Consider the following 27204-nt stretch of genomic DNA (forward strand, 5'->3'; position numbering starts at 1 on the left):
ATTAGTTTTGGGATACTTTTTATTGAATTATACACATAGTTAGCTCGGACTTGATATTTAAAATTGATGTTGAAGCTTATTTGAATTAATAGTTACAATATAGTATAAGTACTACTATGTAATATTAATTATAAACAGATGTTTAAAAGAATTCTAAAAATTATTTATTTGGTTTGTTCAAGGTTTAATACTTAAATAACGTTCAAGGTGTTGGAGTTAGAAAGATTGGTGGGTCCATCGTTATAAAAGAAAAGGAAGAAAAACCAGAGAAGGAAAAGTCAGGGGCTACTAAACTAATTTGTTGGACCCTATATTATTATTTTGAATCCCACATGACAATGGTCTTTGAGTTTTAACCGACTTTCACAAAACGAATAAAAGGGGCAAGAACCCTACAAGGCTAGAACTACTTTTGGGAGAAAGAATAATATATTTTAGGCCAAGGTGTTTTCTTTTGGAGGCAAGGAATTATTTAAAGTGCAGTTCACCATCAAATAGCTATTATTATTACTTTGGAGTTTTGGATGGACACACATAAATCAAGTAAAGGAGTTGCTGACGTTGACATTCGAGAGAATTATTTGAAGGTGTTTTGCTCATTTCGTTTGATCTCAAGGTTATTGTTTATTAAATCTTTCGTACTAAATTTTTATTTGTTCATGTTTGTTTTAGTTATTAATCGGTTTATTATTTCAGAATGGTTCTTAGCTAAACTATTTGTACTACCTAGGTTGAGATGAATATTGATTTTGTTGGATGACTTATTTGGTTTTAATTAATTACACGACTTATTATTATTGAAAGCTTTATTTAATTCGACCTTTGGTGTGTTAAAATTTTGTTTTTAAATAAATATTTCATATTGATTCCGCGTATTACTTTAATTAATTGATTTTGTGTTGTTTGGTTAGGGTTCTACGTTTAGGTCATAGACTTGGTGTTTTTGATCTTGTCATGGTTAGTACTACCATAGGAATCTTGAGTGCGATTAATTATTAAAATTCATTAGGTTCACCTTTCTTGTGACCGAGAGGTAATAGGGAATCGGTTTGTCTAGCATCTTTATTCGGTTATGTTATAATTGCGTGAAAGCGAGTTTTGGTATTGTCCGGTTTGGTTTTGCGTGCAAATAAGTGTCTTAGATCGAATTAGATTTTGTTACCCATTTATCCCTAGAATTGCTTGTACCAAATATAAGCGGGTTTTGTGTCATTGAGTCCGAGAGGAGATGCGTCATTAGGGTACCTTAGTAATCTTTATCCCGATGCATTTATTCAATCTTCTTAGATTTGTAATTAGATTTGTAATGGTTAGTTGGTGAGACCGAGAGGTGATCTAGTGAACTTTAATGAGCCTAGTTGATTATTTTAAGATCCCGGTGTCATGTGATTAGTTAATTCCGTTAGACGTTGAACTATCAATAGGATTCTTGCCTAGGTAGTCGTTTCTCCATATTCATTAAAAATCCGTTAGTTTCGTTAAGTTTTCCAGTTAATTAAGTTAAGTTAGTTTTAAATTAATTAAAACAAAAATAAAATAAAATAAAATCAATTAAATATTATTAGGTAGGACTTGGATTAGGGTTTATAATCTGAGTTGTTCTCACGTGTCTTCGAGTTCGATATCCAGACTTTTCTTTTCTTTTGCTATACGCAACCGGTACACTTGCCTTTTGTGTGAACTAGGATAGGCTGTTTGGTTTTTAAAGCTTAGTTGCGATTTGTGTTTAATTTATATATATTTTTCACACATCACAAACTCGATTCGAATGAATGACACTTGGATAATTTATCTTTTATGTTTAAATATATTATTTATCATCCTTTATGCCTGATGGCACAAGGACTACAAAATTCGACGTGCAAATGGCGATCTCACATATCTGACTTACGCAAATATGCACACTCTGTCCCAGTTCGACATGAACTACTTTCGTAGGACAGTGGGTCGAGGCGAGGATGAAAGCATTGTAGAGGGTTGGTTCAAGCGGTTTCCGAATCGCGAATGGGAGGATGACTACCCGAACTTCTCACTCAATCCGGGTAGATCATACACACCCCAAAAGAAGTCAATCCAGTGACTGTAGAGAAGAATAAGGGATAGAGATACATGATGCCTGAAGACCATGGCGAGCCTATTATGCATGGTATGCCTTTCTAAGACGATCTTCTCTATGACTTCATCGCATGGGAGTTCGACATCAGCTGCAGAGAAGTGATCATTCATTGTGAAAGCATGCATCATCTCCGTTTCTTCGATGAGCATGAACTGGTGGGTCTCTGCAAGGCGGACTTTCTCAATCTATACAAGTCGCCTTTGTCAACTGTTGAAGACCATCGTTGAGATAGCACCGATCATATTCTTGAGAAGTTCAACAACTTTATACGCTTTCCTGTTGAGACCATCATAGAGCCCATTTTATTTATTTAGTCTTATGTATTATTCCTAAGACTTATCGTATTGTTACTATTTGTCTTTGTATGTTTGGGTCCAAGGCCGTGTAAACAAAAGCCCATTTGGGCCCATTTATGGAAAAGTGCATGATATGCCTTCACCTATATAAGGTGAAGCATACTCATGCCCAAACTAATCTTTTGCAATCTTATCCATTTACCAACTCTCCACTCACTCTCTATATTTCCATTTTGGGTAAATAAGAAATTCAAACAAGATCCGAGATCTCGGTTCCTCACTAGTGATTTCCGCTAGCTAGTGTTGAGATTGATCCAAGTAAACTAGTTGTTTGTTGTTTGATCCGTCCATAACCTACAACTATAAAACATAATATTTCAAATACCAAAGACTCCAAACCAAAACACATCTATAAAGAAAAGATATTAAACGTTCAGGTTGTTTTTGGGTTTTTGTTGAGAAAATAATGATCCGGTAACCAACCTATTTAAAGTTCGGGTTTATCGGATTAAAGTTGTTCGGGTATTCTTTTATTTTGGGTTTGGGTGACTTCGGTCCCCCTAGATTGAATATCAAGTATAGGCTTTAGCTAGTAAGGGATGTAAATTTTAGTCAATTGTATTTGTAAACCGTGGAGAGGATTAATAACTAATTCAAAGTACAAACAATCTAAAAAACCAACTAATTAACATAAACAGAAAATCTAAAAAAATACAAGTAATTAACATAAACCAACTTTAAGTTTCAATGGTTACCCAACTCTAATATATACAAAAAATCTTTCCATACTTCTTGATAAAGTTCGTGTCTTAGTGAGCTGCTAGAGCCATTTTCTACTTGATATTCATTCCTCAATATCCTGTTCATTTATCTCCGCTAATTCTCCTTGAGTAGATGATGGAGGCAGAAGTTTTCCTTTCAGCAGTTCCTCATGAGAAGCCATGAAGGCTTGGAGCATCGAAATGTGGCGGTCTTTAACTTGAATGGTATATTGGCTTGAACTTCTTGACCTACTTGAATGTTGATTCAGGCCATGAGCTTCCAGGGCTTTATGAACTTCTTGGTTCACCACATCTTGGATGGAATTTTGAGTTACCGAGCCAGATGAACTAGCAGATGAAATGGCCCGGTTTGAGTTTATGATTGAACCCCTTTTAATCCATCAACAACATGAACAGTTGGGTGTGATTGAGTCAGAAAAATAGCTCCAACTCTTGATCCTATTGATACACCAACTTGATTAAGAGAACTGATATGATTATTCATTATAAGCTTGTCATCTATCTGAAATGATATGATAATGGAGATGTCCATCAAGGTTGTGCTCATATCCTTGGTTCTTTTGATTGTTGTCACATTGATGTTCCAGGCATATGGCAGTGAGTTCAATACCTGCTTGTTGATATCAGACGCATCCCTAAAATACCAGCACTTATCATCCTTGTATTCAAAGCTTCAAATTTATCAATGATTGATTCAACGGTCTCGCCTTGAACATGATTGAACATATTGAATTCCCCATTTGCATCTCTTTTCCGCTTTCCCTCATGTCTATGTTTGTAACACCCCGGCCCGAGGGCTAGGGCTGACATGTCATAATAAACATGGTTTCTGAACAAAAGACCTAATTTTATTTATTTACTTATCAAAGGTATATTACATTAGGCAAAGCAACCTAAGAAGAATTTACAAACTAGCACGGTTGATAAGATATTTTATTAGGATCCTGATGTTTTATTCCTCGCTCTTAATTCCGCCTAAAATAACCTGTGGACCTGTATAAAAAATAAAATAACGGAATGAGCCGAATGCTCATTACGGAATAATAGGCTCAAACAATTTATGATTTAATGAAACGTAATTTAGATTGAACTTACAGTTGATGGTACGATACAAAATAACCTTATTAAATAAATTAAAACGTATTATACGGAGGTACCCATGAGCAAACATAAAACGTGACAATATACATGTAGCTACTCCTGAATATTTATCACACAAGATGGCGAGTTGGCATACCCGATATCCATCTCCTTAATATTAATCCTAGGATCAATTCATACGCCTCCTAATAGTCATATGTACCACACTTGTAGTTAAGAGACGCCGTGAACTGATCTCACCGTCACATTTGATGCACAGTTGTCGATGCCGCAACAACATGCTCGTGGGACACTCCACGAGAAGCGACACTCAGGGTATCAGAATACAAATAATCTTATTCATGTAACTCATAGCAAACATATTTTCGTAACATATATCGGAACATGTGATAATGAGTATAATCAAGCATAATAATATCGCATGACATTAAAGCTAAATCTAATGTTTAAACAGATTTGGAATCCAACGGACATTCAAGTGAATTGATAATTCAAAGACGCGAGGAATTACAAAATATATATTAACTTAATGGGTTTATATCAATTAAATATGAAAACAATGAAGAGTGGGGGTAAGGATCCGCACCTTCAATATTCCAAAGTGATGTTTACTTGTTTATAAGTGTTTAAGATTATCTACTTAAAATTTATATATTATTTAGAATTGGATTTGAAGTTTAACGACTGGTTTGTTTAAAAACAATTACATGATTTAAATGGCTAAATTCCATTAAAACCTTTTTGATTACTCATCGATATTTATTTATGTTTTAGATCATATTCTATCTTTGGCATATTTATTATATTAAAACATTTACGTTATTCGTTTAAAATAACAAAAATAGTTGACCATAAATTAATACTAGACGGGTGCCCATGCGATGTAGCGGGTGTTTGAACCTGTTAATCACGTACAAATATAAGTGTTTATGGTTCGGTTAAAACCTTAAAATTATTTAAATCGGTTATTGGTTTGACTTCTTTTTTTTCTTTTTCTTTTTTACTTTCGGTCTGTTGGTCGGTTTCAAAATTTTCAAAACGTAGTGAACGGTTGGTTTGCGGTTTATATTGGCAACCGGCATATGAAACCATAAAGACTATAAATTAACCTAATTGCAATATGATTCCTTTTGTAATCTTTGTTGTTATTATTTCACATCCTATTCTTCCATTCATATTTACCATTTATGTGGCTAAAATTATCATTTTTTATTTATGATCATCTAAAGTATCATATTATGTTGGTTTTTAGTTAAAATTGATGTACATTTAAATTATTAATTATTTTAAACTAAATTTATTATTAAAGTTTAAACTGTGAAACCAAACTGAAACCAGGCCGTTAGTAACAATTCGGTTTCAACTTTCAATGGTTGAGTTTGGTTTTGGGTGACAAAAATTCAGTATTAACGGTTTGACTCACAAGTTTAATTTAAAACCATCAAAAGCGACAACACCCATACGTAACATATTAATTTATTTTAAATGGAAAAAAAATTAAAACAATATCATATCCAAATTAAAGGGAATAAAATACTCGTTTTTATGGTGCAATTTGTTTATAAAAATATTAACGTATGAAAATGCTATAGTCGTTTAAAAATCATGGGTATGAAGTTAGTTTACAAGTTAAATTAAAAACATAATATGGTTAAAGATGAGGGACCAAACTTGTAAGTTGAATGGATGGTGTTTAGAAGACATGTTTACCCTTACTAGCACATGTACCTCATGATTTAAGTGTTGTAAATTACTTAAAAATGGGTGTCTTAATTTGCCCTTATTTGGTGTATTATATATAGTATAGATTTATCTTTCAAGTGGAAACATTTTAAAAGAGTTTTATAAATTTATAAAACAGATTTCGATCTAAATGTAAATTAAAATAGTTGTTATATCAAAGAACTACTATAGTTAACGGATAAATTTTCAAAACTGCCTCGTACTAATATTAGGTAAAAAGTAATAGCGACTAATTACTAATATGTATTTATATATATATTTATATAAACATATACGTGGTTTTATTATTAATTTGAATAAAGACAACTAATGGGCCATCAAATTAAAATAAAAGAATACCAAATAACTCATCTTCTTCATGTACGTAAAGATGAGATACAAACAATTTTCATGTTCTAATCCATTTATAAGTTTAAGTATAAGTGTTTATATATGTGTGTTTTCTTACTAACTTGTTTAACTAGTCATTCGCTTATTTAAGTATCAAAATATTAACAAAATATAACCTTACAGGTTCTTCGTCTTCTTCGACACTCTGTCGGAGGTTAACCAGAAAACCGTTTTGAGTTCTACGAGAGGTGGCGATGAGAACGGAAGTTACTAACAAAGTGAGGGTAAGTAAAGATAGTTAGTAATAATTAAGGGTCTCAGGTTAACGTGGGTTGCGTCGTGACGTCGTGTGGTGGTTCTAGGTGGTCGGGGTTGCTTATGGACTAGGGATGGTGAATTAAGAGTATTGTTTTGCTGTTTGGGTTCATATCGGTTTGGCGGAGACATGAACCGTTATTGGAATATAAGGTCGTAACTTGGAAGGTGTGAATGTTAAAGTTTCCATACATGTATGTAATTTATATTCAGTTTACTTCGTGGTGAAGCTAAAAATATAGACGGATAATATTTGAAAGAAAGCTATGTACGTTTCCATTGTTACTTCCACTAGATGTTTTTGACTTTTATTTTTATTTTTTTTTCTTGTCCTAATCTTTACTAACTAACTAGGATCTTATCTTTATATTTTCTTGTTTGGTACGCATAGTTGTAAGCATACATATAATTACATATTCATACTTATATATGGTATACATTAATATGTTAATTGTTTTTTTTAATGACACTTATTTATGATTATTAAGTTCAACTCTTTTAACCAACTTTTGATTATATATTTTTTATATATTGAGTTCAAAATATAAAGAAAATGCTTTTAAAATTTTGATTATTACAATGTTTCCCTCAAACTTCTCAACCAAGGCATTCCAAAGTTCCTTTGCAATTTTACATTCTTAAATGCTTTGAGTGATCTTGATGCCTAGACACGTGCTGAGATAGCCATAGGATTTTTGATCCTCAAGCATTCATTGGAGATTAATTTGTGTAAGTGCTTCAACGGGAACATCAACTTCAACACCATCAACCGTAGTTGTTATTTCGTGAGGTCTATTCTCAATGGATCTTATAATCCCATAGTCATTCGTTTGAACAAAGTTCTTAAGCCTCCACTTCAAATTTTCAAGTTTTCGAAACTTAACAATCAGGGTGGTTTGTTAGTGGTACCAGGTTCATTAACTCTTCAACATCAACTTAGATTCAAAAGTCATGTTTAAAAGACTCAGAAGTCAGCTCAGCTGAGGCAAATCAACATAAAATTTTGAAAAATTTTATATAGTGAATCGCAATCGCAATGAACAATATTGCGATTCCGATATGACCCGTATGCGATTGCGATCCGTATGCGATTGTGACCTGTATGCGATTGCGATTGTGCATCTAACACAACATAACACACTTGCAAAGCACGCTGTTCAAAAGCATAACTTCACGAAAACACCCTTTTGGCAAGAACAAAACTCCAAACAACAAGTACAACCCCAGTACATTTAACCATACTCAAGAAACGCTTAAACAAGATCAAAATCTGTAGTAGTGACCCAAGAACCACAAGAAGCCTCTGATACTAATTGTAGGTCATTTGAAATGGGATCTCACAACTTAACTTATTGGATTAATCTATGTTGTTAGCTAGCATAAATCACTAACAACACCCGGATCTCAGGATCTTATTGTTATTTACTATAAGTAGTAAGTAGGAAGAAGATAAGATAGATAGATAAAGTGTAGTAGTTTGAATATGAAAGAGTTGGTATGTTCATTTGAGAAATTGCACTATTGCCATTGCGCATGCAGTCTTTTAAAAGGCCAATGGGCTTTCATACAAAATGGCATCAAGCCCAAACAAGAACGAACTAAATAGAAACACAAGATATTACATACGTTGACTAAGCTAACAGATACAAAAGACTTAAAACATTATAAATGGGCTCTACATATAGTATCTTATTTCTTCATTTGATAACCAGATTTTTACCGATATTATAATTTGTTTTCAAAGAATTTCTATACAAAGTTACCTCTTAGGCGTCTTTTTCTTGCATTTCTTATGCAAACCTTTATTTACTTCTCTCACTCGCTTGTATCTATAGTTTAGTTATTTCTATTTTCAATCTTATGTGTTAGATTAAATGCAATATATCCCAATATGTAGCCTATTGGGACATTTGGGCCTTAAGGTTTAGTTTGGAGATTGTTATCTCCGTTATATATACATAATCTTGATTTTTCTCCGCCCTCATTGTTGTCTGCCATTGCCACGGTGACTCCATTCACAGCTCTTTTTTCAATGTCAGGTATAAGTTCCACCTTGGGTTATGACTTCTTTGTTTGAATGTTTCCTACTTGTTAACTTATCTTCCATATATTTTTTAATTAAAATCTATTTGCTTTGTTTACTTTGAAATTTAGGGTTACAAAATCTTGTTTAGTTGTTACAAATTCAATTTAACTTCTTACCAATTCCAATATATAGATCAAATATTATATCCCCAAATTTGATTATTTTGCCTAAATTTGGTTTAACCTAGTCTAATAAGATTTAAGTTTGCACTCTTAGTTTATTTAGCATGAAGTAATCAGTTTTATATGTGGTAAATTTGCAAAATTAGTTGTGTTTCATGAGTACTTAATGCTTTTAACAATTGTATTCTTGCATAAAAACTGTAATTGTTTTCATACATGGGAAAAATAACAGGAAAAGACGTTCATTTTGTTGCGTTTTTTGGTAACGATGATTAGAATTTAATATTCATGATTTGATTGGCTGGACTTCTAACTAGGACATTCATATAGATTATCTTTATGTGTTAATGGATACAAAGAAAAACCACACAAACGTAGCAAATTTAAGTGAACAATGTTTTATTTTATGTTGCTTTACAATATTGTTAAAGGCATACATATGAATTGAGATTGTTACTTACTAATTAGTGAGATCTAATCAGTTTAATTTGGTGTATCAACAACTGTATTTGCAGTTATATTTGGTAAATTTGTAAATCTTTTTATTACAAGAAAAACTGTAACTGTTTTCATACAGGTAACTTGCTATTGAAAACTATTTAAAATTATATATATATATATAAATGGTTGGTATCATTTAAGAACTTTAAAATAGTTAAGAACTCTAAAATAGTTAAGAACATTAAGGAACTCTTAAAAACTAAACAATTTTTTACTTTTTTTAATATATTAACATTATTTAAGAGTAGTTATATCATATTTTATATAAAATTTTTGATTACATATATTATTCACAAGTTTACATACATGTAAAATTTATGTACTAACAAATTTACATAGGTGTAAAACAAAACATAGATATGTATAAAAACTAATTTTCAAAATTGTAATTGTAGATATATATATATATATATATATATATATATATATATATATATATATAAAATGATAAAATTACTCTCAAAGAACATTAACATGCAAAATTTTTTATAAAAAACATTAGTTTTCAAGGGTTCTTTAAGTTCTTAAATAATCTAACTGTTCTGTAATGATACTCATCCTATATATATATATATTATGTTTTACTTTGGTGATTTGAAGTTAATATTTGTGGTTATAGCTTACTGAATTTCCTTCAACTACGACGTTGGTGTATGTTACTTTTCAGTTATGTGTCATGGACTTTATGAAAGATGCAAGCAAAAGTATGGCAAACTGTTAGTTCTTCATATTTACAATTTACTCCCTCCACACCCCTTGTTGGGAATAATCTTGATTGGTCCCGGGTTACGGGTAATTGATTTGCATTCTGGTTGAAGAATTGATGCAGCGTACTAATAGTAAACGAAGGTTAATCACGTTGATTCTTTGAATACCCGTGATGATCCTTCTCCAAAGCCCCAAATTCGACCCCAAAAAGCAATTCATTTTTATTAAAAACTGATCAATCACTCACAAGGTAACTCAACATATTAATAAAGCATCCAAAGTTAGTTTGGGCGAACAAAAATAACCACCGGCCAAACAACATCCCAAAAGAAAACCCAAAACCTAGACTAAAAATATAAAAGTGACCCAAAAGTTCATATGATGAATAGCACGCTTGAAACGGAGGCCCGTAGCCCAAGTTATGCACATTTAATGTTTGAGTTGTATCAAGAATGGGTAAGCATGAGTTGTATTTAGTTGCATGTTTTTAATGTTTGATTAATACACGGGTTACTTTAATAGTAATGGTTAGTGGGTAGGTTGCTTTCCTTTTCTTTAGGTACATGCATTTTTCTCTGTGTTTATGTAAATTTGATTGATAAAATGAATGCGCAAGACATTAAAGTAGTGAACCAAATCTTTTTATAAGTTTTATCTTGTGTATGAGTGTGTAATTAGGGGCTGAACCCACCCCCCCCCCCCCCCTCCACATCTTTTGTTGTTCCTTGATTTCAGAGTTGGCTGTATCGGACACATGGAAATATCTTTTTAAGCATCCCCATAAATACAACCAGAAACCAGAATGATGATTCATTTTCTTTTTGTAGGTTTTTATGCTGCCTTCTGAATGGTGGTGGATGCATGCTATTGCTTGCTTAGGTGCATGTATATGTGATGCAGTTTTGTTCTCATCATGTTCAAGAAGTTCATCGATACACCAAACTGTTTTTCGGCTTTATCCTGGTAATTCAATAACTCTTTACCCTTGTCTTTAACATCCAAAACACGTGTGCACATAAAAATAACAACCATACATAATAAAAACTCCATCAATAACAAAGCTGTTAATAGGCACAGCCTTTCAACAATCTGGTAACATAATATGTTTTGCGACAGAAACGGGCCAACAATGTATCCCCTAAATCTTGTCATCCATTATTCACAACTTCATGTACTTGAAATGTTGAATCCAGCCCTCGCTTGCATACATCTTGTGTTCTACCTTTTTATCTTCTTCTTTGTAAGCATCCATTTCAGCCTTCCTCTTCCTTAATCAGTCTTGCATCTGCATCAATTTTGTTAGCAATTTCATCTATATCAGCCTTCCTCTTCCTTGATCCTCCTTGTATGCTACATTCCCCTGTTTCAAAGTTTGTCTTGTTTCCTCCAAATTCGGAGTGGTACCAAACGAGTATGTCCAGATACTTTAAGTATATGATTCTTACTTCCTGGCTTAAGTTGGGCTTTGGTCTGACCCCTTCAGCAACCACACCCCAAAAGTTATTTTTTGTTCACCATTTCTGATTTCTTTAGCGCCCATTGTATGAACCATTGCATACAATTCAAATAAGTCTGCTTCCTTTTGATCACAGTATGGTGGACCGGAGTCAAGTTTGCATTAAGAAGATCTTTCAAAAACCATTTTACCATTATCTTAAATTTGCCTTCGAACATGTTTTTGTGGTATTCAACATCGATCACTACCTGAATTAAGTCTAACATAGTGAAACAATCCTTGATGTTATTTGTATTCTAGTCACTTTTAGTCTTTCCCTTTTCATCGGTTTCTCTTTCCACATTATTCAAGTATCAATATCAGAATGTTTGAAATGATCTTCCCACAATCGTAAGATTTGGTTATTTGTTTGGATGTTTTCAAGTGATTTTTCGGTGAAACATAATGTCTTTTCGAAGGTGATCGATTTCAAACCCTTGATCAATCAATTGATGCACACTTAAACCATTTCTTTTTACGTTTGGTATATAATAGACAGATTCTATTATCAATGGTTTTCCATGGCATGTTAATACAATTTGGCCCTTTCATGAAAATACCCTTTGTGCCATCAATGGCCATTCTTCAATCCCATAGGACCTTTTAAGGGTTTTAAACAAACCTTTATTGCCACATGCATTTTTCTTACTCGCAAACCAAATATCATTTCACCCTTGACCATCGGTATCTTTCACCATAAATTCAGAATGTTCTATACGTGATTGGCATACCTCTCGATAATTAGCAGCCTGGTTAATTGCAATAAAGCACTTGTGATTTTTGAATGAATATTTTTTGTCTCTTCTTCTCGGAGTATTCTTCTTGAATTTTTCTGTTGCAGCCTCTCGCCTATGCCTTGGGTTCAATATCTTCACACAGATTACCAGTGATACTATGATCATCACACATATCATAAACAAGCGAGGGATTCCTTTGTGAATTGTCCACACCATCCCGGGCTTCAAACGCATATTGGTACGCCATCTGTTTACTTCAAATTCGTTTAGCTTCCACAATTGAATTGTTCGATTTCTTCACACATCCCTTAAAAGCAAATACGCTCTGACACCAGTTATTAGATAATTTAGGACTTTGCAACGACGGATTTTGTTGAGTGTTGTCAAAGTGTTTAGTGGGTTAATACGTCGAGAGAAACAATAACAAATAAACTAATCTTGATATAAAAAATTACAAATATACAGGCTATGTGTAGTCTTCGGTTTAGACAGTTACAACTGTTAAAGGTGCATTAACATGCACAACCTTTCAACAATCTGGCGGGTAATTAACTAACTTCCCAACCGCCTTATTTCCTAAACCTAGGATAACATAATAATGTTTTGTGACATAAATACATAGATTATAACATAAGTCTTTATTGTTGCAACCCCTTTATGATGACATAATTTAAATGGGCCAACAGTTATGGCATGATAAGATCAATACAAAGAAAAAAGAGCCTATTTGACGATCACATGCTATATTATTAGACTGAGTGTTGTGGTTATGGTTGGGGGCGGTACCTATGCGATGTGGCATACCACAGGCGCCAAAACCATGCCATCAAAAGAAAATAGGCCCCCACCCATATCTCTCACCAAAGCATTGGCGACCACCAACAATCGGTGTTTAATAAAGGTTAACATGTCAAAAGAACAAGACCATTTTTTACATGTAACATGACAGTGCTAGTTATTTATTTAAAAGTAATAACCGATATGTATATGTATATAGAAGCTATGCAAAGTATAACATATATGAAATCCGACAGACATGACACTAGTTATATATTTACATGTAATAGCCGATATGTATATGCTAATAGAAGATATTCAAAGTATAATGTATATGAGTACTCCAACACTAATCTAATGTAACAATTGACACCAGTTACTTATTTAAAAGTATAATGTATATGGAATCAATGAATCAGATTTCTTTAAGCATGTATGCACTGTTTCGGTTTTTCATTCAGCCGCAGAACATCATAAACCTCACAAAGCAAAGTACGCTCTGAGTGAGAAATGCTAGCTAACAACTGTTAGATCAATCAATATCGCCATCCGGTAGGTAAGTTTTTAGAGGCACAGAACCATACCGCAACACCTGCATGTGTTGCAGGTGTTGCGGTATGGTTCTGTGCCTCTGAAAACTTACCTACCGGATGGCGATGTCGATCTAACAGTTGTTAGTGATATTTCTCCCTTGAAGCGTACAGTCCGTGGGCGATCGAGATGCTCTCCGTGGCGGGTAATAACACTCTTTCGATAACTTCTGGAATGTCTTGTCATCTTCTGATTTTCATCAATAATGGTAGTTCATGATATGCATAGTATCACTATATTATAAATATAAATTTTCAAATTTTTTTAAACATTAAGAATACATATTTGAAATATATTAAAATTTTCGGGTGTATCGGGTAAGAGCAGCGCCCCCCCCCCCCCCCCCCCCTTTCCCCCTCTTCGAATCTGGCAGTGTCTAAAGTGTTTTTTACTCATTGATAATGACAGAACTGAACCAAGCAGTGAAGTGAAAGAAGCTTGGGAATGCGAAGGCTATACAGATGACTCGACTAAAAGGTGGGAATCTGCACACTATGTGGCTTATCAGAATGTTGATCAACTGCTGTAGTTGTGCGCGTATCACCTTGTCAAATTGTTGCTGCAAATTGTGGTGATAGCAGGGCCTTTCTCCGTCGCGGGTCCTACACCATTGCGCTCGCTGAAGATCATAAGGTCTCTTTCGGCTTTCCTAGCTTGTCATAATATTACATTGGCTACATGATGTTAACCAGGTTTAATGTTATCTTCCACAGGTTTCAATGCTGCAAGTTGAGTGGTGTACCATAGATGCATCGCCATGGTGTAAGTGATGCAGCTTGTGCTCATTATGTTCAAGTTCATCGAAACGTCTTGGCATAATCTGATGATATGCTAGGAGTTTGCAGAAAAACGGTTTGGCATATCATCAGATTTCAACAACATGTTTCGATGAATTTCTTGAACATAATGAACATAAACTGCATCACTTACACCACGGAGAGCATGTATCTTGTACCAAGAAAGAGTGCTAAGTCAAATTTTGTTAGCCATTAAATGGAGCCGTTTGGACTTTGGAGTCAAGGCTGGGGTAGTTGCTGAGTCAAGATAGTTTACGAGTCATCGGGATGGTTCCTGATTTATTGGCATTGCTTAGTTTAATTCTGTTGAGTCTTTATTTACCATCTCACTTTTTCCTTCTATTATGTAATGCGGTTCATGGTTTTACAGACTTTTTGCATTGTATTCTTGTGTTGGATGATGAAGAACCTTCTGTTGGGCTGACCTTAAGTTTAAAGGCATCATATGAATACTTTGTTTGGTTAAACCTATCAAACCACAAAACACGGCGTGTTAGGAGGTCCGCTTCCTGGTGTGGTAATTCCCCCTTAAACGGTTCCAGTTGGGTTGGTTCTTACGTTTTACCCCTAATTACAACAGCACGCATAAAAAATCATTTGTAATTTAACGGACAACAAACTATATGTGTTTACATCCTGATTCCTAATGTACTCCACACAGAAAATTTACTTTGTAGGCGCAATCATCATCATCATCATCATCATCATCATCATCATCATCATCATCATCGTACTCAGTATATCCCACCAATAGCAAAGCTATGGTAGGGTCTGAGGAGGTTAAGATGTAGACAGCCTTACCTCTACCCCATAGGGATAAAGAGGCTGCTTCCGGTGAGACCCCGGCTCGCTTGTAGTTTTGCATCAAGCCTTGGACATAAGGCACATAGCACTCAATCATCGGGACACCCGACTGATTTGTGCATTTACCCTTGTCTTTCAGCTATCAACGCAACCACATGATACCTGATTAACCTTCCGCCACTTTTAACGTTATTTTCACGAGATTAGTAAAATAACGTCAAAATTAGTGCAATTGTTACTGTAATGCGTAGCAATATATATGTTCTTTTCTAACAATGACAAGTTGTTACTGTAATGTTTATGGGACCCACCAATACCATGCTACCATATTGTAATATTGATATAGGTAGGTTTTCAAAACAGCGATTGAACACTAACTAAACTGTCAACCACTATGATTCAGGTTGAAATATTACAAGGGTAAAGTTATTAAAAGCCTTTATATAATAGCTATCAACTTTGGTGTATGCTGAATGTAAACAGACAAAAAGACCATGTTACCCTTACAAGGTTCACTTGCTAGACTTACAAAGCTATATTTAAAAACTTCCAGTTTTACAAATCAGACAATAATCTTCTCTAGTTTCATGCAGTGAAATGATGGAAACGCATAAAAAATAGTCAGCAATTACCTGTTAGTAACTGTCTCAAGTGTCATATAAGCCACAATGATTCTGTTTATGCAAATGGTACAATACAACCGACCAAAATTGAAGATTTGAATCCCAGTAAATGTTTTTTTAACAGATTCAATTAATTTAGGGGTGCTACATGGGTCACGGCTTGGTGGGTCCAACCCGAAAAAATTCCAAATATTTAACACAAACCTGACACATGACCCGGACACAAAATTGTGTCAGACAAGTGAACGTGAACACGACACGCATATTCGCGGGTTGAGACAAACACGACACATTTCGCCGAAAGGTTTTTTATGTTTTATAGTTTCACATATTAATACATTAGATTTACATTTTACAAAAAAAAATGCATATAAAAAATTACTTTTAATTATGAAATCTTCTGTCAATTTCTATTATAGTTTTAAATTTTGGCATAATATAACCAACCGATTTAATTTATTACATAAAACATAATGTTCAAAATAAAATAAAAAAATAAATGGGTTAAACAGGTCAACCTGTGAACCTGCCTTTGTTGACACGAAGATGACCCGTCTAGCTAAACACGTGAATTTCGTATTAGGTTCGAGTCACCATGCTATACCTAAAAACAAGTCAAAGCTGAGATCAGAATTATCGCATTACCTCCATTGACTTTTGAGGTCAAACAAACAAATTTCCAATGTTAAAATAATACGAACCGATTAATTTACAACAACAAAGATGATTGTATTTCTGAATGTACCCAAAGTGGTGTTCTAATAATCCATTCAAGCATTTCACGAGTCATTTCACCAAGTATTAAAACTCAAGTTCCCTTGATAAAATGTGTGAACTTCTCACCCGATTGTAATCCAACTACAACCGCTAGTTTTATCCAACCTTAACCTTCTAATTTTCAACCTAACCCGAGAAGCATCCTTCCACATGCCTCGAGAATCATATATACTACACAATGCAATATAGTTACTAGCATTTGCAGGCTCCATTTCAAACAGATGACTCGCTGCCATTTCACCCGTCTCGATACTTCTATGCACCAAAGAACCCGCAAGAAGAGCACCCCATAAACTAGCCGGTGGGACTATTTTGACCTTTTTCATACTATTGATCAACTCTAGTGCGTCTTCAAAGCATCCAACACGACTCAAAAGATCCACCAAACACGCGTAGTGCTCCACACTGGGTTCAAAACCGTAAGAAGATCTTATTGAGTTGAAAATATTTTTGCCTTCATTTACAAGGCCCGAATGGCTGCAACTAGCTAAGATTGCTGTGAGTGTGACACTGTTCGGTTTGAATCCCGACTCTTTCATTTTCTTAAATAAATTCAGAGCTTCGTATCCGTTACCATGGACCAAGCAGGATATCATTGTCGTCCACGTCACCAAGTTGAGATTTTTCATGCTGCAAAAGATTGTTGTGAGTGTGACACTTCTCTTTCATTATATACGGCCCATTGGGCTCAAACACAAATGGCCTTGTGCCTAAACATACATAAACAAAGTTTAACAGGCTAACACAACATAAGCAAAATACAATTACGAAAGACTAAAAATGAAATGAGCCTAACAGGATGTTAGCCCACGATAGAAATAAATTAGTCCAACACCGTAACACCCATTTCGTATACTCAGTGTTTTGCATTAGCCCAATACATGGATATTTGGATGTTTATTGTCTATGAAATCAAGCATCCAATTATTTTGCTAAGAAGTGAGAGGCGCACTTACGTGAAGGTGGACATCTCACGTTGGCAAGGTGCTCATATTTGCATAATCATTTTTTTAAAAATAATTTTTTTCAAGTCTCAACACATTTGATCATAATTATACAACCAACATGTATCATGCATACCACAAGTGTTCTCATATCTTTTTAACTCCCTTTACAACATAAATATTGATAATGTAACTAAGTAGTTGTGAAGAACATACTCTTAGAACACATCTGAGTCTTGAATAATTAGTTAGAAACAACAAAATGATTTCACCCAAACTACCAAATCACAAGGAATGTCTATACCGCTAAAATGCACAAGTAGGAAGTAGAATTGCATGTTTTAACTCCCTTTATATGCAAGTTCAAAATGCAACTAAGTAGTTGTGATGTACATCTTTTGGCATGCGTTTTATCTTAGAGGTAGAAACAAAAAAAGAATGCAATCTCACCCAAATCAATTAACAACAATGTTTTCACAAGTGCCTGTATACATGAGTAGGGGTAGGGTCATCTCCAAGATTTCAAGTGCCTAAAATAAAAACTAATAAATGATCCTTATATAATTTTTGTTTTCGCAAAAAATGTTTGTCCATTGCAACCATTTCATTACTAGGCTGAAACCAATAACATTTTATTAGATTGTTTAATGTTTAAAGCACTTTTTCATATTTTTAGACGGTTATTTTCCACCCTTTTCACTAATAATGGTTGAAAAATATATACATGTATTAAATATAAATTTTAAAAAAAAAACAATTGTGCCCTTATAGAGACGGTGCCCTATGGCGTCGAGCCGTGTATGGGGTCTAACACGACCCTGACCCGTACATGGGTTTAAAATGTAACTATCGTATAATCTTGGTATAGTATCTTATTTCTTCATTTGATAACCAAATTTTTACCGCTATTATAATTTGTTTAGAAAGAAGTTCTTTGTTCAAATACTTACCACTTGGGCGTCTTTTCTCGCGTTTCTTACGCAAACCTTTTTTTCCTTACCTATATCATTCAGTTGAATCTATTGTTTTAGTCATTTTTGTTTTCAATCTCGTGTGCTAGACTAAATTAGCTAGTTGCATGCGCGATGCAGCGGTGTACGCACAAACACAACCGGTGTTAGTACGTTTGTAACCTCGCAACGGTACGTGCGTAGCCTGACGGTGGTATGCATTTAATGTGGCATCGACTGTGTAACCGGTGACGGTAATCGCGCCACAAAATGCCTATACACGAGCAACCCGGTATGTATAAACAATGTCATCCACGTAACTGATGCTTGAACGCTCATAACAGGTGGTGACAAGCAAGAAGCAAAGATGAAATGTACAATAATTTTAAATAAACTACTTTTAACCCAATCATTTTTTACGGACATGTTCCGACCCGAAAATGTGTTAGCCCATTTTGACAAGAACCCTTTCGATCTAAACTCATCCCAACATGAACTAAATTAACCCCTTTTTTGTATTAACTTGTTCCAACCCTAACCCATTCCAACACAATTAGTCGAACATGTCCGACCCATTGCCGGTAATAACTGGAAATCATGTAACATGTTAGTTTTTAAAAAATTAATAAACTATAGCAATACCATATTCAAATTAAAGATAATAAAATGCTCGTTTTTATGGTGTAATTTTTGTGAAAAAATATTAACGTGTGAAAAAGTTACGGCCGTTAAAATGTCGTGGGGGTAGTTGGTTAATAATTAGGGGGGAAATGTATAACTACTTAATATATTAACAACTTTATTGAAGTTGAAGGACCATTATTGTATACTACTTTTGAATAGGCAAAGACTATTTTACCCCTACATTCTTAAAATTATATGCATTGCTACTTGTACAAAATGCAACAAAAGTGGTACCTCTTAAAATTTAAGAGGTTCCTCACTCATATATTATATATAATATAGATATATTAGAACTTAATATAAAGCCCATTGGACATTTGGGCCCTAGGTTCAGTACATTACCTCCGTTATATATACATAATCTTGATATTTCTCCACCCTCATTTTCTCCGCCCTCATTTTTCTCCGCCCTCAAATTTGGTGACTCCATTAACAACTCTTTTTTCAACGACCGGTACACGTTCCACCTTGGGTGATGACTTCTTTGTTTGAATCTTTCCTCTTTGTTTGTTAAGTTATCTTCCACAAATTTCTAAATTAAAAACTATTGGCCTTGTTTTCTTTGAAATTTAGGGTTACCAAATCTTGTTTAGTTGTTACAAATTCAAGTTAACTTCTTACCAATTCCAATCTATAGATCAAATGTTTTATCCTCAAATTTGATTATTTTTGCCTAAATTTGGTTTATCCTAGTCTAATAAGATTTATGTTTGCACTCTAGTTTATTTAGCGTGATCTAATGGTTTTATGTGGTAAATTTGCAAAATTAGCTGTTGTGTTTCACGAGTTAACGATTTTAACAATTGCGTTCTTGCAAAAAAATGTAATTGTTTTCATGGAAAAGACGTTTATTTTGTCGCGTTTTTTTTGTAAGGGCGATTAGAAATTAATATTCATGATTCGACTGACAGAATTTCTAACTAGGACGTTCATAGAGATTACCTTACGTGTTTATGGATACAAAGAAAAACTGCACAAACGTAGCAAGTGTAAGAGAACAATGCTTTATTTTATGTTGATTTACAATACTATTATAGGGAAACATATATTTGAGATTGTGCCCTTGCTAATTAAGTGAGAACTAATTAGTTTGATTTGGTGTACCAATAACTGTATTTGCAGTTATATTTGTTAATTTCCAAATCTTGCTTATTGCAAGAAAAACTGTGATTGTTATCATACAGGTAACCTGCTATTAAAACAATTTAAAATGGTGTGCGTGTATATATATATGTATATAATGTTTAAATTGTTTTTCATACAGGTAACCTGCTATTAAAATATATATGTATATAATGTTTTAATTTGGTGATTTGAAGTTAATAATTGCGGTTTTAGCTGACTGAATTTCCTTCAACTATGACCTTGGTGTACATTACTTTTCTGTTATGTGTCATGGTTATAATGAAAGATGAAAAATGGAGCAAACTGTTAGTTTTTCATATTTACAATTTACCCCTCTCCACACCCCCTGTTGGGAATAATCTTGATCGGTCCCGGATTGTGGGTCGTGGATCTGAATTTTGGTTGAAGCACTGGTCAGTATTTAGTTATATGATTTTGATGTTTGATTAGAATGTGGGTTAGTTTAATAGTAATGTTTAGTGGGTAGGTTGTTTTCCATTTCTTTAGTTACATGTATTTTTCTCTTTATTTATGTAAGTTTGATGAATGAAATGAACGCGCAAGACATTAAAGGAGTGAGCCAAATCTCCTTGTGAGTGAGTTTTATCTCGTGTATGAGTGTGTAATTGGAGCTTAAACAACACCCCCACCCAACCATCTTTTGTTGTTCTGTTGTTTCACAGTTGGCTGTAATGGACACTTGGAAATATATTTTTGTGCAGCCTCTTAAATACATCCAGAAACCAGAATGATGATACAAAGGTGTGTATATTGCAGGTTACACCCGGGCAAAGGATTCTCTTGTAAGTTTCTTTACTTATATAATATATATTCTTATTAGTTATTTATTAAAAGTTATAAATATTACAAAATATAATGTTCTTGTTTGTTATAGAAATCATATCAGAAATATGTCAAGGAGAGGCATGGAGATGACGCTAGCAAACACCCGTTATTTGATCCAGATTCATGGGTACAAGCTGTTGGGGGGAAGAAAAAAGGTAGACTGTATGGGTTTAACGATATCAGTGATCCACATGCTGTGATGACGGGTATACCTTCAATGCCGGGTACTAGTACTTCGTATTTACCTGCAAGAACTGAAGAGGTATGTTCGTTCTATTTTAGTCGAGTTTTTCAATTATATTCAAGTCATATAATAGCTCATAGCTGATGTCACTCTGTTAGTGAGTTAGACTTGGTCCTAACTGATCATAAGAAGTATTAATTGTCGTATATGAAACATGCCTTCAAGAATTAGTTTCTTTTATACAGATGTATGGATTTTAGATTTGTAGTAAACACCAAAATACGATGCTATGCATATAAAATTGTGATTTGATCATGCATTATTCTACTTTCTAAATAATTTATTCTGCATATATTAGGAATGGTTTAAATAGCAGATCCCACTCTTGTAGTTGATTAGGATTGACTAGCTTGCTTTTTGTATGGTTGTCTCCATGTTCTAATACATGTCAAGGCACATATTCATTTTACCTAAAAGTATAAGCATTTCAACATTAGAGACTGAAATGACTTTCTGGATGCCTTTTGTTTTATGTTAGGTACAACGGTTGATCGAGAAAATAGCGCAACTACAACAAGAAAAGGAAACAGAGCGGCTGGAGAAAGAAAAAGAAAGGTCAGAGAAACTTACAATGGTGGAGCAAATTGAGCAAAATAGGAAAACACTGAAATGAAAGAGCAAATTCGATTTCTTCTCAAGAACATACCCAAAAGTAGCCCTAACTAGTTAAGTGTCTAATTTTTTTTGTTAACTAGGTCAATTCATATGTTTGTTGGTGAACCTATGTTTGGTATTTCTTATCGTACTTGTAGTTGGATATTTAGTATTCTTATCGTACTTAAATTTGGATATTTTGTCATATTTGGTTTTGAATGTTTGGTTAGCTTTATAAATTTGTTTTTTGTGAATTTATAGATTTATTTAATTATGTTATTGAATTTATAAATAGCAGAAAAAAATAATTCTTTTAATATTAATTTTTTGATTTAAAAACTGGTCATAATGTTGGTAGTCTCAAAGAACCCGGTTGCAAATTCGGTTGTAATTAGCTTCGATCGTAAATGAAAATATCAGTCGCAAAACTTGTTGCAAAAACTTGTGGTCGCGATTGCGGTTGCTAACATTTAGTTGGAAAATAGTCGTAAAAAGTTCAGTCGCAAAATTGGTTGTAACTTGATTGGGTCATAAAATCTGTCGCTAAAAATGCAGTCGCCAAATCGGTCGCAAATACTTCCTGTCACGATTTCGGTTGCTAACATTCGGTTGGAAAATCGGTCGTAAAAGGTTCGGTCACAATTTCAGTCGCTAAAAGTTAAATCGGTCGCAAAAGTGATTCGGTCACAAATACGGTCACAAAATTAGCAACCGAAACTGTGGTCGCGAAAGCGGTCGGAACAATATTTTCGGTCGCAAAATATGGTCGCAAAATATTTCCCGACCAATGCTTAACCTACCGTTGAAACCGGTCGCAATTCGGTCGCAAAAGGGAATTTGCGACTGATTTGCGACCGAAACAGCGGTTGCAAATGCCGAGTTTTCTAGTAGTGTGCACATGAAAACAACCATACCTAGTAAAAACCACACAAGATAAGAGGACTTCACCAATATAAAGTAACATGTTACCTAAGAACAAACGAGCGTACGACATGAAGACTGTTTTTATTGTTACAATTACTATTATGGTACTTTAAACGGGTAAGCTATTCACCATACTTACGTGGTCCCCACATGTTCTGCTACTAGGTGAAACTTAGAGAAGCTTGTAAAGAGTAAGGCCGTCCATGAAGATCCTCAACAACGTACTCCTACAATACAATGATTTAGCCTGGTAGCCACAAGAAAGCCGTATGCGAGACCAAGAAACGCAAATATAACCACAGCATCGATAACCATATTAATACACACATCCATTGATCTAACAGTTGGTTAGCATTCCTCACTTGAATCGTGCACTCCGTGAACGAGTATCTGCTGATGAAGATGCTCTTCGTGGGTGGGCAGGTAACACTCTTTCAATACATTTTGCAATATTTTATCATCTTTTGATTTTCATCAATAATGATAGTTCATGATATGTGTAGCATCACTATATCTATCAAATCAAAGAACTAAATCATCGAGTTTTCCTTAATAAGGTCTCTTTCGGCTTTCCTAGCTTGCCATAATTTTGCATTGGCTACATGAAGGGATAATGATGTTAACCAGGTTTAATGTTATCTTCCGCATGTAGTGTCATGGTTCTTAGCTGTACGCGGTAGCTTAGTTATGAAATCCATGGTGATGTGTTCCCATTTCCATTCAGGTATCTTTAGCGGTTTCATCTTTCCATAAGGCTTTTGATGTTCGGCTTTGACTTGTAAACAAGTTAAGCACTTACTAACATAATCCACCACATCATTTTTCATTCCTGGCCACCAGTAATCTCTTTTCAAGTCTTGGTACATCTTTTCTAGCTCCAGGATGGATTGAGTACCTTGACTTATGAGCTTCATCTAAGATTCGACTTCTAAGATCACCATGGTGTGATATCCGCATATGGTCGAACCTAGTCTTAACACCATGAGAGTTTTCCCTCAACTCATCTTGCTGGCCATAAATTCTTTCTTTCTTTACTAACCCTTCATCTACTAACACCTCTGACTGCACCTTGATGATTTCTTCAAAAAGACTCGAGTTCATGATCAACTGGTATGACTTTATTGTTGCAAGGACTTCCTCATTCTTACGACTTAGCGCGTCAGCGACCACATTAGATTTACCGGGATAGTACTTAATGTCGCAGTCATAATCCTTAATCAACTCCAACCATCTTCTCTGCTTCATGTTCAATTCTTTCTACTCGAAGAAGTACTTTAAACTCTTATGATCTGTGTAGATGGTACACGTAGTACCGTACAGATAATGCCTCCATATCTTAAGAGCATGCACTACAGCTGCTAGTTCTAAATCATGCGTCGGATAGGTACTTTCATGAACTTTCAACTGTCTAGACGCATAGGCTATCACCTTTCCTCGTTGCATCAACATGCAACCGAACCCTTGATGCGAGGCATCTGCACAAACAACCAAATCCTTATCACCATTGGGTAGAGTAAGGATTGGAGCTTGTGTGAGTCTTTTCTTTAACTCTTCAAACGCTTCTTCTTGAAACTTACCCCAACTGAATACTCCCGACTTTCGGGTCATACCGGTCAACGGTGCGGCTATCTTGGAGAAACCTTCGATGAATCTCCTATAGTAGCCAGCTAACCCTAGGAAGCTTTGTATATCAGTCGGATTCTGCGGAGTCTTGTCATCTTTCATTAGTCTCAATGTGAAAGAATCAATAGTCTCGTCATCTTTCATTTGTAATTTATCAAACTCAGACTTAATTCTTTACAACCGTGCTTCTTGCACTTGCGTTGCACCAATATTAATATGTCTGGTTTTTAATGAATCCCACACCTCTCTTGCAGTTTTACAGTCTGCAACTTGTAGGAGAAAATCTATTATTGTTTGATATGTAAAGTTTGAAACTAGTAGGCAATAGTATATTTGTCTTTCTTAACATCTATTATTGTTTCTTCATCGGGTTCTATTATTGTTGGTGCAAGATGTCAGTAGTTCAGTGTCAAGTGTCTGTAATCGTGTTAGTTAGATTTGAGTTTTGTATGTAAGCGAAGTTATCACAAGTTCGCTAGTTATAGGCGAACTTGTGGAACAAGCGAAGTTATGAACAAATTCGCCTGAACTTACCAGGCGAAGTTGTCGCCTATATATTCAGCTAGGTTACGGCTAAGAAACGAAGTGATTCAATTAGTTTTTCGTGTATTCGAGTCAGAGAGTTTGTATTCAGTGATCATAGTATCACGTGTTTACGGTTGAAATACAACGTGTGTTTGATTATCGTATCGTGTGTTAGCTCGTATCGTTTTCTATACTCGTAACGTCTTACGTAGGGATTCCGCACCTACGTAGAACGCGATATCTCGTGTTGATCCGGCTGGGAACCTACAAGTGGTATCAGAGCCTTAGGCTCTTATGCTATGGTTCGAGATCTGCGTTTTGGTGTTTCTGGCACGTTTCTGATGCGTTTCTGGCCGATCAGCGCCGCAGGCGAAGTTATTGGGTTCAGGCGAAATTGTCGCTTAAATTTTAGGGTTTAGGCGAAGATATAAGGTTAAGCGAAGTTATCCACAACTTCGCCTACCTCACAAGTTCGCTTATCAGTCAGGCGATGTTATGGACAGGCGAAGTTATAGCCAGGCGAAGTTATGGACAAGCGAAGTTGACTTTAGGCGAAGTTAACGAGAAAAAAAAAAAAAAAAGTGTTTTGGAGTTTTCGTCTGTATGGCCGGGTGTACACGATTATTGTGAGACCGGAGATGTTGTTCCGTCAACGAGTGAAACTTGTTATCTCTGGGTCTTACGTGTGAACAAATACGTGTCAACTCTGGATATGGAGTTGAGGTTGTGAATGTGATATTGAGTGAAACTGGATATTGACACATATTTGGGTGTTTGTGGGCAAATGAAATAGTTGTTGTTCGAGGTTGACCAACTGAAGAAAGTCAAATTGAACTGAAGGTTTTCGTCATTACTGGATTGCGGTCAGAGCATATTATTTATGTTATTTTCAAGGCGTTCGAGAATTGGATCCTGAAACGTGATGCTTATTTATTAGAGTGAAAATTCTGGAACAAGTTGGATTTAATCGGGATTTAAAGTGTTTATGTTCTTGATCGTTATCCCTGGTGATTGAAGATGCTTCGGATTAATTAATGGTCATGTGTGTTAGATTCTGTCAAGGTGGTTTTGTGATGAAATTGATCACTTTATGTTGAGTAGTTGAAGATTAAACCTTATCGTATGCCGACTTGTTGGTGAAGTTGTGGAGGGAGCCCAACTTCACGTGTTGGTGAAGTTAGAAGAACTTCACGTGTTGGTGAAGTCAGAAGGACTTCACGTGATTGGTTGAGATGATCAATTAGGCACGGGGATGCATGCATTTCAAGGACCTCAATCTATATAGTCGGAGAAGCTTACACTGAAGGGGAGATCTGATATGGAAGACGCTGGGTGATTGGTAGATTTGTGAAGCTACATGACAGTTTCAGACACGGCTGGTTGAAGAGCAAACAGAAGATCATCAGTTAAGAGGGAGTCTGTTGGTGCATGTTTTGTAACAGATGATCTTTCGTGTTTGTTAGAATTGAGAGCAACGGTCAAAAGGGAGTCTGTTGGTGCATTTTGCGACCGTCGCTATGCAATTCTGTTCAGCGTTGTGGAAGTACGAAGTTAGAGCAACTTCGCCATAGGCGAAGTTGTAACAACTTCTGCCATAGGCGAAGTTAGAACAACTTCGCCTACAGGCCCAAGCCCGCGAAGTTTATATATATATGTGTGTCTTGTTTAGGTTTAGAGATCCAGAAATTAAGAGTTTTGTGTGTTAAGTTCAAGTAGCTAGAGAGAAATCGAGAGAGAGAGTCGTGTGGACGACCCGAGGTAGAGCTCACCTTGGGTCGGCCGTGTCATTTGTTTTCATGTTTGGTATGTAAGTGTTTCGGTTATTATATAAAAGATCTGCAGATGTGTTTATCCATTCGTGTGTTTGTTCGTGTATGTGTTTGTGTGTAATCGTGTTCTTCGTCTTCTACACCATAAACGAGTCTAGGAGGATTCCGCACTCCTAGACATCGTGCGGATCTCGTATCGATCGGCGACGCCCCGGGGCGGGGGACTTACAATTATCTCCCAGAGGCTATTTGCATCTAGCATAGTCTTCATTCGA

Source organism: Bidens hawaiensis, unplaced genomic scaffold (genome assembly GCF_021521415.1).
Source record: "Bidens hawaiensis isolate Kalapana, Puna unplaced genomic scaffold, B.hawaiensis_p1.1 tig00002935_1, whole genome shotgun sequence".
Classification (NCBI taxonomy): Eukaryota; Viridiplantae; Streptophyta; class Magnoliopsida; order Asterales; family Asteraceae; genus Bidens; species Bidens hawaiensis.